The sequence below is a fragment of the Atta cephalotes genome (assembly GCF_000143395.1).
Source record: "Atta cephalotes unplaced genomic scaffold scaffold00012, whole genome shotgun sequence".
Lineage (NCBI taxonomy): Eukaryota > Metazoa > Arthropoda > Insecta > Hymenoptera > Formicidae > Atta > Atta cephalotes.
Window position 1 is genome coordinate 22,286 of NW_012130076.1, and position 11,414 is coordinate 33,699.

Sequence of the window (11,414 nt, forward strand, 5' to 3'; positions counted from 1 at the left end):
GACCGGTCGTTTCGTTAATAAGTTACTTACGTAGCGACGACGACACGTCTCGTCGTTCCGTTCCGTCGTCGTACGTACTACTCCTCCTTCCTCTCTCTCTTCTTCTCTCCTCCTCTCTCTCTCTCTCTCTCCTTCCCTCCCTCCTCCCTCCCTCCTCTCTCTCTCTCTCCCCTCCTCTTCTTCTCTTCTCTTTCTCTATATTTTATCGACGATACTCTCATCCATGGTTACATCCACCTTCGCGGACACGTGAGCTTTCACGCTTGTCCTTTATGTTTGTAATCCATCCCTGCCTACATTAATTACCCACACTATTCCATCCTAAAAAGAATCCTCTCGTACGCGACACGTTCGTTATTGTCCTTTTTCCAGTTGGACTATACTGGCGCATGATGTCCGGAGTAAGATTAACGCCTCTCGAGATTGCACTTTTTCTCGCTCGCCCACGGTCCACTCTACCCGGGATTACGCTCCCCGTAAAAGGACTTTTTCCGTGGTTATTACTAGTCATTAGTGTTGGCGAAATAACTAACTGCCCGTGACATAATTTCCTCCCGCGGTTGTTATAGGATTAAACTAACGTGGCATTACTTCTACTAGACGCGCCGCGCACGATTGGTGTTTAGTTGTAATGCGATTACGTAAGGTCCACATGAGATCTGCTTTGTTTCTTCTTTCAACGATAATGTTATTAGATAATATGGATAGAAAATATTACAGTTTTTATTTAACTTGCCGTCACATGGCGCCGAAGAGCATACCGTTACTAAAAACTCACTCTAATTACTGAGAAAGAATTGTATTGCAATTTATAAAGATATATATACTACTCCATGTATACACTACTCCTTTATATATATTACTCCACATTTCATTTGTAATCAATATTTTTAATAAATTGTTATATTGCTAATTTTTTATAATAAAGAATATTTTTTTACAATGTTCATGTTTTATATTAAATTATTTCCTTGTTCGTATTCATGAACATGCAGTTAGTTCGTCATATATATGTTAAGTGTTAATAAATCGTCAGTTTGTAATAATTATGGCCTAATAAATTTCATAGTATTATAAATGAATAGCGGCGAAATGTGCGCTTATAATTTCCTTCGCTGAATTGTATCGAATTACGCGAGTTTCGCTCACGTTAAATTTCGCAGCAAGCGAGCGAGCGCAAAAGTGATTTACACAAGTTTACAAAACAATTATTCATCAATTTTACATTCGCGATGATGGCAACGCAGGATAACGGTATAACTGAGGATGCAATGGCATGTTATCGTGTTTTTTTTCCTGTCTTCATTTCCATTGCAATATGCAACATGCGGCACGAAAGTTACGGCAAAGGCGTCGTCGATTTGAATGCACGTTGTTTGCAACAGTAGTTAAGAGTCTTCGCAGCGGAGTGCAGTTTTGCAAAATTAAAGCGTTCTATTCAAATCGAATGTACTCGCACGAGGGAAGCGAGAAAAATGGAGGAAGTAGGTCGCAAAGAGGACTCTTCCTATTCGAAGTATTTTTCTTCGCGCCATTATGGACACAACCATTTGTCAGTTCCGTTGCCTGCGAATCATCTCTTTCCATTGATGAGAAAAAGAGATTAGAACAAGAGAAAATGAGAGAGGCAGGAAGTTATAATTTCTCTGGGAAGCCTGTCCATCATCTCTAAGATAAGTAGATCTGAGGAATTTCCGATTTAATGTACATCACTTAAGAATGTGGTCGATTCGATTATATCGTATTAAGTGAGTCTTTTTTATAAGAATCATTCGAGAAGAATGATTTTCTATAATGCATTTTCCATTTTGATATAACATTTTTCTAAGTATTTAATATTAGAACTTAATTGTTACATGGAAAGAAGATTTGTTGAAATATTTAAAAATTTAATTAGATTGAAAATAATTTTGTCGAATTATCTAAATAGGTAGGATATAAACTGATTGCTAGAATGTCAAAACTTTTTACAACATTGCTTATCATGCATGAATTTCCTACAGAATTCTTTTGATGGCCAAAAAGAGAGATTATTTTTAGATTTACTTAAATTTTTAGATATTTCAGCAAAATCGTTCTTTTCGTATAACATAATATTTGTATTATATAATGGACTTCACGCATAAAAATCAATTTGCATTTGCAATATTAAAAAAAATAAATGTTAAAGAGAAGTTGTATTAAAATACCTACTTTGCAAATAATTTAAATAAAATTTAATTTTTTGATATTAAAATATAATTTACAACTCGATATTTATCATAGATATAAATTGATTAAAACGCATACTTATAAAACGTAATACTTTAATATGTCAACTATAAATAACTATTGTATTTTAACTTCGGGAAATTAATATTTTTAATTAGCACAAGAATTTGTCAGTTACCAAGGTAACCCAACCGAAGTAATTCAAAGTGAATTTAATAAAAAATTCAATTCTGCGTACCGAACGAAGAAATTTCTTCGTGATAAAAGTCTCAATTTTATTATGCTTCATAAATATGGCGATAGAATAGTTATTACATAGTTATTGAGCTACGTTAAAAAAACGTAAGGACTTTTGATTTAACGTAGTTGTTGCTCACGTTTAATGGCACGACAATATTAAGTTGCACAAGGCTTTCTCCGAACTTTGCTTACGCGAAACAGCTGAGGAAAGCGAAAAAAGCAGCAGCTCCTGTAATCTCCAATGACGTTGTTAATACTAATACGAAACTTCATCGGGTTTAACGTAGAAGCATGTTCACGTTACCGCGCTTACGTGTTTGCATCTCCACGCGAATTTAATGCGACGATGCTGCGAGTTATTTCGATCCTTCATATCCTCCTCTATACATTTAGGAACAATGTTGACGTAATAGTCGCAATACGCTTATCTACACCCGAATAATGTGTCATGCGAAGCGGAAACGAAGAGTATAATTTCGAAATTTGTCATAGCTGGTTGCAATCGGACGACAAATCGATACGATTCATGGTGAAAACGATATTATTGAAACCCTCGTTACTCGGGGTAGAATGGGATTCAGTCCTTAATCTATAATTTTCAATAGCTGCATTCACGCTGCACAATGGACACTGCATTCAGACATCGTATCTCGGCCGACGAGCTCATTCATTGCGATTGATGTTTATCCACGGCTTTAAGAAACGAAAAAAAATAAAAAAAATAAAAAAATAAAAAAACGAAGAAAATGATAGCAAAATGCAGGAAAATTCTTTAATGCCTTTAGCAATATTTGGATCAGTGAATTCATCTCATTTCCTTATAAATGGTATAAATAGATTCATTTTTTGTGGTATGTTAGTTTCTAAATTAAAAATGATAAAAAATTATTAAAAATGCAAACAAAAAAAATCTTATTTTCTATCTAATAAATTCTGAATAAATTTCCGTGCAATAAAAATCGAAAATTAAAACACTGTAAAAAATAATATATACTTGATCAAAATTCTCCTAATTTATTTCACTTTTAAGGAAGTTTCACTTTTATATATAAAACAATTAAATAAAATATATATAATAAAATAATTATTATAAAATCCTCACTAAATAATACTTGCGCAATTATTTTCATATTTTTCATATTTTTCATAATAACAAATATGTATATTTTCTAAATGTTTGCTTCCTAAGAGTATGTTAAATCAATATGAAACAAATAAGATTCAATACTTTTTCAATGATTCACAAAATGAATTATTCTTATTATTCGCTATTATTTCGCATTCGGATTCGCACGGGACTTTAACTACTCCATTGTGTACGTCATGATCGTCGTTAAACTAAATGATATGATTGGAAATGACGCTCCAGCCAGCCGGTATAAGTGAGTGCCAAGAGTTCTTCTAGCACCGATAATCTACCATTTACGTTTCCTGAACTGGATTCATACATATCGACAAAACGAGTCTTTATATGCGTTGACGTTGATGGAAAAGCTGCCTTGATTCGTCAGACCAATCCCATTTTTGAGACTGATTTATATTAGACATAGAGATTTCAATTCTGCGCTTTATGCGATATAAATCAGTAGCTGAATTCCAGCCGCGAGAGTTGCAGGCTTTATCTGGTACACAAAATATCGTTTTGGAATTGATATCGGAAAATATAATTTATAGCCATGCGATATAACTTGCTTTGCGAATTCTCATTTTACATTTTTCTAAAGAGTTGCACATTTTTAGAATGTTTTACGTGCATATTTCTTTTCTTGATTTACAGTGTACATAAAGAATCGCAAGATGCCCGTGTCTTAGCGGTACGTTTACGGAGAAGAGTGCTTGGAGAAATGCGAAGGTGTAACTAGAATAGTACAGCCATCGTATAAAGAGAGAATATACCGAGATAAATAGGATGGAATAAGAGTAGAAAACTAAAATTACAATTATTTAAAAAAGAGCAATTGTTCAAATATGTTATTTTATTTCTTTCACTCATTGTTTTCTCAATGCAATGTATTTATTTTCATGATATTAATAAATTATATTAATAAAATGAATTATTATTTATTAATTTTTATAACAAAATTGTAATATAAAATCGTGATTTTAAAAATCACGATGTTTTTTTTATTTGAAGAACATTATTCAAAAAATATTTAAAAAGTAATTGATTCTTTTAGTTAATTTTTATAAATTGTATTTAACACGGAAATCACGGAAAAATAATATTCTTTATTTATAACACATTTGTCAAGCGAATAAATTATAATGGAAAAATAATAACTCCCTAATATCTCATCAATGCAAAAAATTTTTTTATAGATCACTAAAATTTTTCAATTCATTCGTAATTAAAAGTGTGTGCAGTTTTTCTTCTTCTCGTTTTATTTTTAGAATAAATATTTTTCTTCTTTGTGTACGACAGGAAGTCACAGACGATTAAAGCGCACATCGCATAAAATCGGGACGTTGGAAAATGATAAAGCAGAAAACTTTTTTTTGTTAACGAAACCATTTCCGCGATTCCATCGCACCACTCTTTTCACGCAAATACTATAAAATTATATTGTATTATTGTTTGCGGTTAAAACTCGTACTGACATGTGCAATAACTCGCAGATGCGACTACAATCACGACCCGACTAGTTAAACCCCCGAGTACGTAATAAACTCGTCCTAATTCTGCGACGACGTCGATATGAATAGATTTCTGCTTGCGACACACGGCAACATTTGTTGATTTCATTGTGTTGGAGCCTTCGCATCTTGCGCATTTGCAAAGCAAGATGAATAATAAGAGACTTTGTACGTGCCCAAGACTGGAATTAGGAAATGCAGAATGCATACCTATATAGTCTTCGCTCAGTGCTTGGTGTAAAGAAAAAACATATTTTAAGTATCTTTTTAAGATACTTGAATAATAATATAGAATCATATTGACAAATAAATTTTTAGAGAGAGTTAGATCTATCAAGAGAATTAGCTTATACTTATAAATTAAGAATATTAAATATTTTTTATTTATAATTTAAATACTCACTAGAATATTGAGATATTATTATTTATAAATCCAGTAATATATTTGTTTTTAATGAAAAATAAAATATAATATTTTATTAATATATACATGTCGAGACAGGATTACTTTAATGCTTTAATCAGTTCGACACGATCTTCTTTGCATGTGTTTTAATTTTACAAACATATGTCGGAAATCCCTCAACGTCACATTCATATGCGCGATATGCAACGATCAATATTCAGCAGACTAGGCGATTTCCCAGCAACATAATTTTAAATATACCATGCGCGAGAATTCAAATGCATTCTTGCAGTGACGATTTTTATTCGAAGACCGACATATCTTTGGTTTATGAAAATGGAAAGCATTAATCTCCGGACATTGTACTTTAAAGCAAAGGTTACGTCGATAAGCTGCGAGCGAGGCCGCAATTATAAACGAGAAAAGTTCACATCATCTTTGACAAATAGTCGATCCGTAGAAGATTGATGTAAACGTGAACAGAGAACGCATATAAAACATGGACGAGCTGAACGGCCGCAACGGCTCGAGAAAAAGTCGATCGTTCAGTCGACCCAATACGACGCAATCGCAGATTTGCATCTCCTCGAATGCGAAAGTATCTCGCTTTCTACATGCATTGGTGTTCCTATGTTACAATATTGGAAATACTATCGCGCAAGGAAGAGTATCGTTTTAAACAAAATGAGTATCTAAGATAGACATTTCGTTCTTTCTCGAGGAAAGATGTATTTTTTTAATGGGAAACTGTGTTCGATCGGTTTCTTCGCTCTTCATAACAGCCAGTATAGAAATGAAGCATTTCCACATCTCGAAAACGTATATCGATACTGAAAATGTATTGGCTTGATATATTACTTTTATCGCGTGATCCCTTCGATTGGAGGACATTTTGAGCGCGGAAACATCGTTACCGAGGCGCATCGTAATAAACTTTAACTGTCGAAGTATAATGGAAAAAGGGACAGTCATCTTCTATTGTATATACATATATGTTCCAATTTATTCTGTGTTATTAACTCTTAAACACTTTTTCGTATGGCATACTCGATTTTCTCTTTCCATTGCGTTTCTAATGTTTTTTTTATTGCTTCTAACTTTTCTGTTAATAAAAACAAAGTTCCTTAAAGTCTAGTGTTTACAATTAAAAACATATTTTTTACAATATCTTTTTATAATATTTATTTTTACGAAAGTTAAGTCGAATTGATTGGAGATAAATATGTATATAATCCAGTGTGTTTCCGTGACATTTAAGAGTTAACATTTTCTCTAAGAATTAATATTTTCTGTCGAGAAAAAAAATAGCAATACCACTTGTACCAAAACAAGAATATATTTTAATTTATATATTGATAATTATATTGATATGTTAAATTTATATTAAATATATTAACAAAATACCTTATATTGCTTGTTATATAATCGCTGATTTTGGAATTGTTTTGCATAGCAATATACTTGATATCGATTACATTTGCAAAATTTTACCGCCTTCGATTTTTCTTTTTATGATGTCTATATTTTCTGCAATTATTCATTTTTATGTAAGTTAACATTATAAGCAATCAAATTGGATTGACTACTCTATAACCTTATTTCCGAAGAGAATAACGTTTAAGAGTTAATATTTTCTGGCGAGAAAAAAAAATAGAATATACTTGGTATTGAATAAAATCATAAAATTTGTAACGCTTTTGATTCTTCTTTCTATAATTTTTATATGTGATAAATCAATAAAATTAATTTTATACATAAGAAAAAATAGTATTATTCTAAGAACATTCTTTTAAAAAAAAACTCTACAATTTTGAGATAAATTTAATCACATGTGATCATTCGGTCAAGGCAATTCTTTATATCTATTAATCATATTTATTTTGTGAATTTCTATATGATAAATTTAATTTTATAACCATTAAACTTTTAAAAGGAGTTGGACGTAACATAAATAAGTTTATCGTTATTTCGTGCTATGCATAACATGCTGAATCCTTCGCACAAGTTTAAATTGTCAGTCGTATGCATGTTACCTTAATTTTCAAGTTACATTTAAAAGTTTTTTTAAAAGTTTTCCTGCATTTTGTATAATTCTACTCAAATTTTATATTTACATTGCTTTGTATTATTATATTATTGCAACAGTTATCTGAGCAACAGAGTAATTTTGTAAGATACATATTAAACCCAATCTCACGTTTCATCCGCAGCGTCAGTTAATGCGCATAAAGCTCTTCGTAGAGTTTCTATAAGATATGCGGTAGTTGGTCCCTTCATTTGGCCTGATTTCACCCTTGCAAGTTAGACCAAGAGAGTTTCAGTTTGACAAATTAACAATGAGCTCTTCGCCCCAAACTTGCTCCTGCTAAACTTTGCGGCTCGCAAGATGCGTTAATGTTTCCACATAACGTAACAAACGTGAAGAATTTGCATCAGAAAGAAATTGTAACGCTTTAAAGCTATATCAGTAGTCTCTGCAAAGGCTAAAATTGGAAATTTATACTATTCGTATAAAAATGATGTTATATACCTACATATGAAATAGTTCAATAAAATTAATATTTATATTTAAAGATTTTACAGATAGACAATTTTATAATTTAAATGAAAATTTTGTCATTCTATCTTAATTATTTTTTTAAAAACATATCTAATTGAAATAATTTTTGATTCAGATTTTAAATCATCTTTTGTATACATTCAAATATAATGTAGAAATATAATGTAGAAAATATAATGTAGAAAAGTCTATAATTTTTTTTTCATTTTGTTAAAAGATACGTGTAATACTTATATCCTTGATATTTTAAATTTAAAGTTTTAATATTTGTTTTAATATTTTAAATTCCAAGTTTTTAATTGACAGAAATGGACCTTAATATAAAGTAATTGCGAAACATCTCTTCCAAAAAAAAAACAACATTTTTTCGTATATAAGGTGATTCAAAATTTTCTCGTTAAAAACCACGAGTAAACTCTTGTATAATAGTGCATAAATAATTGTAAAGCTACAAGAACGGCGTTTATAAAGAAGCGTATTTTCCACGGTTATAATCAAAATTAAACTTTGCAAAGAGTAAGCAAGGGATTTTCTCTGACTGCTGCTATTTGTATAGAGTTTTCGAGGTTCTACCGAAAGCTTAACGTAAATTCCGCGCGCACGTGTAACTTATACTATATTTAAATGTTATATGAAATTTTGAGCGTCTTTGTATGCGAGACAAACGCGTAACGGGATTAATTCTATATTAAAAGCTCGAGACCGTATGTTACTGCGGAATGCAGCGCTCTTTACCGTCAAAATATAATATCTTTCATTATACGCTCGCACTGTATATGCAATAGACACCGCCTGTCGGAGGAATGTGCGCAGACACTTCAATACTTTGAACGCTCTTCGGTTATTAAAGTGAAGTTATTAAATCTTCTTATCTCAGTTTCCCATCTCTCTTCATTGTCCGTGGCGAATATTAAGCAATAACGGATACCTAATTAGCCGATGGCGACTTCCATCCAACTTATCTCTTTCCGTGCCTTACTATTATGATACACCACCCAGCGCGTTCTCTTCTTCAATCGCGGCAATAGACGCAGCAAGCGAGCTTTTGAGAAAACCCAGGAATTAGGTCGGCGAATAAAAACAAGAATAAAGAGTTTGTCTTCCGTCACTATCTCTGGTTACAAATACCGCAGTTCTCTTGATAATAAATAAAAATCGTAGTACGTAACGTTTTGTTATATAAAATGAAGAAATAATCGCAACATGTGTTTTACTTGTATATCACATAGCTTTACAAAGCATATTTTTTCATATATAGTCTTTTTTAAACATATAAGCAAGTTATTTATGTAAAAGATATAAACATGGCAGTAATTGAACGACACAGTTGAATTTTGCACTCTTTCTTGTTATTTTTACTCGTATCTCAATAATTGTATGCGTATGTACGATTGTGTAGAAATTTATCAATCAATCGAAATAACAATTTTCTCTTTGTAGCAATACTTTGCATTCATCAAAATTACAACTGTTAAACGTTCGCAAAAGTGCATTGTCGATTTTTAATAGAAGCTTTGCGATGCAAGCGAGTAGGATTAAAGCACGTGCAACGAGATAAAAAGTTCAAAGAAAATAATTTCAGTTTCGTCCGTAAAGCACTTTTCTAACACTGAGATCAATAAACTGCGGCTTTCGTAAATTCTGACATATAACTTCGTACTGGCTGGAGTTTCTACCTTCAAAAACAAACGTCGAGAAGTGCAGAATTTCTACGAGTGAAAAACAGTCGCGTGAACTTAATGCGTAGATTTTTTTATCTATTTCAACAGTTTACTACGGTTTTTTCGAAAGATTGATTAAATCCGGGAAAGTTTCAGAGTAATAAAATAACTATTTTCAACTATTTTTAACTGCATACGATAAGCTGCGAAATATTACTTGGAGATCATCAATATTGAAATTTATCGTATTACTGTTATCAAGGTGAATATTTAACTTTTAATTTCAATTAATTTTTAAATAAAAATATGCAATATAATATCGATTTATTTACGGATTACTAAAATGCTCTTCAAATCTTCTATTAAAATTTATTTAGAAGTAATTAAAAATTAAATTATAATTAAAAAATTACATCTCTATTTTTTTATAAATTAAAGCTTAATATAATTTATAAGTTTAATTGTTTAACATTTAGTATAAAATTACTGTGAAAAAACCTATTAGGAAGATTTAAAAAAGTTTAATATGCACCCGTATTTTTATTACATGTGTCTGTATCACATGTTATTTTACTTTTAAATTAAATTTGTAAAAGAATACTATTTATATAAATTTAATAAAAATGTTGTACAAACTAAAAATATTTTTTAATATACAAATAAATATTACTTTATGACGTGATTACAACAATGAGATGTGTGATTACAATCGTGTTTGCACCAATGATAAAATTTTAACTGCCAAATCACATGATTTACAATTGTAATTCACGTAATTATTATAATTTAAATACATGATCGGTGGTAATTATTGAGAAATTTATTCAATTTCATATTAGATATAAATTGAATGAAAATAAAAGGAAACATAATTAAACAATCATGGTAAATTAAACTTTTGTGAGATGCACGTGTCCAATATGCGGAATGAAAAGCTATTGCTTGAATGAAATACTGCTTTGATGTTGATTATTTATTTGTGAATTCACTAGTATCATTTTTAATGTATGTGAATATGGTACAAAATTACTTTTGTATTCTTGTTCGAATTAACGTACAATTTATATATAATATTGACATACATATTATATAACTGAATAGGTAAGTTGCAATTTTCTGTTCATCATTTACGAGCAATATGGAAAATATAAATATTTCAAATCAAATCAAAACAGCTTACGCAAACTAATTAATTTTAATGCTAAAATGGTATCTCCCAACTAACTATTTCGAGATAAACTTTAACGAAACTTTAATCTTAAGATTAAAATAACTTATTTGACAAATTATTAAAGTCTAAAATAATTTAAAAAATTAATGTTTTTAATCAAACTTAGCCTAAAAAAGCTGATTCCAATTTTGTTAAAAAAATAATAATTGAGAGAAAATTGTAGTTCTGTGGTATTTGTATTTGAAATCTGATAACATTGCAATTACGAGATAGTATTTACGTTGTATATTTACGAAGGGAAAGAGAGAGAAAGGAAGAGAGAGAGAGACAGAGAGAGAGAGAGAGAGAGAGAGAGAGAGAGAGAGAGAGAGAGAGAGAGAGAGAGAGAGAGAGAGAGAGAGAGAGAGAGAGAGAGAGTAGAGTAGTAGTAGTAGTAGTAGTAGTAGTAGTAGTAGTAGTAGTAGTAGTAGTAGTACGTAGTAGTAGTACGTAGTACGTAGTAAGTAACGTAAGTAACGTAGTACGAGTAGA

The 11,414-nt window shown here is 30.8% G+C and overlaps 1 protein-coding gene across 1 annotated transcript in view; it reads left to right on the top strand.

The window, feature by feature from the left end:
• Positions 1-11,414, top strand: part of LOC105617318 (tyramine/octopamine receptor-like) — a 32,445-nt gene that overhangs the window by 20,737 nt on the left and 294 nt on the right. The window lies entirely within an intron of this gene.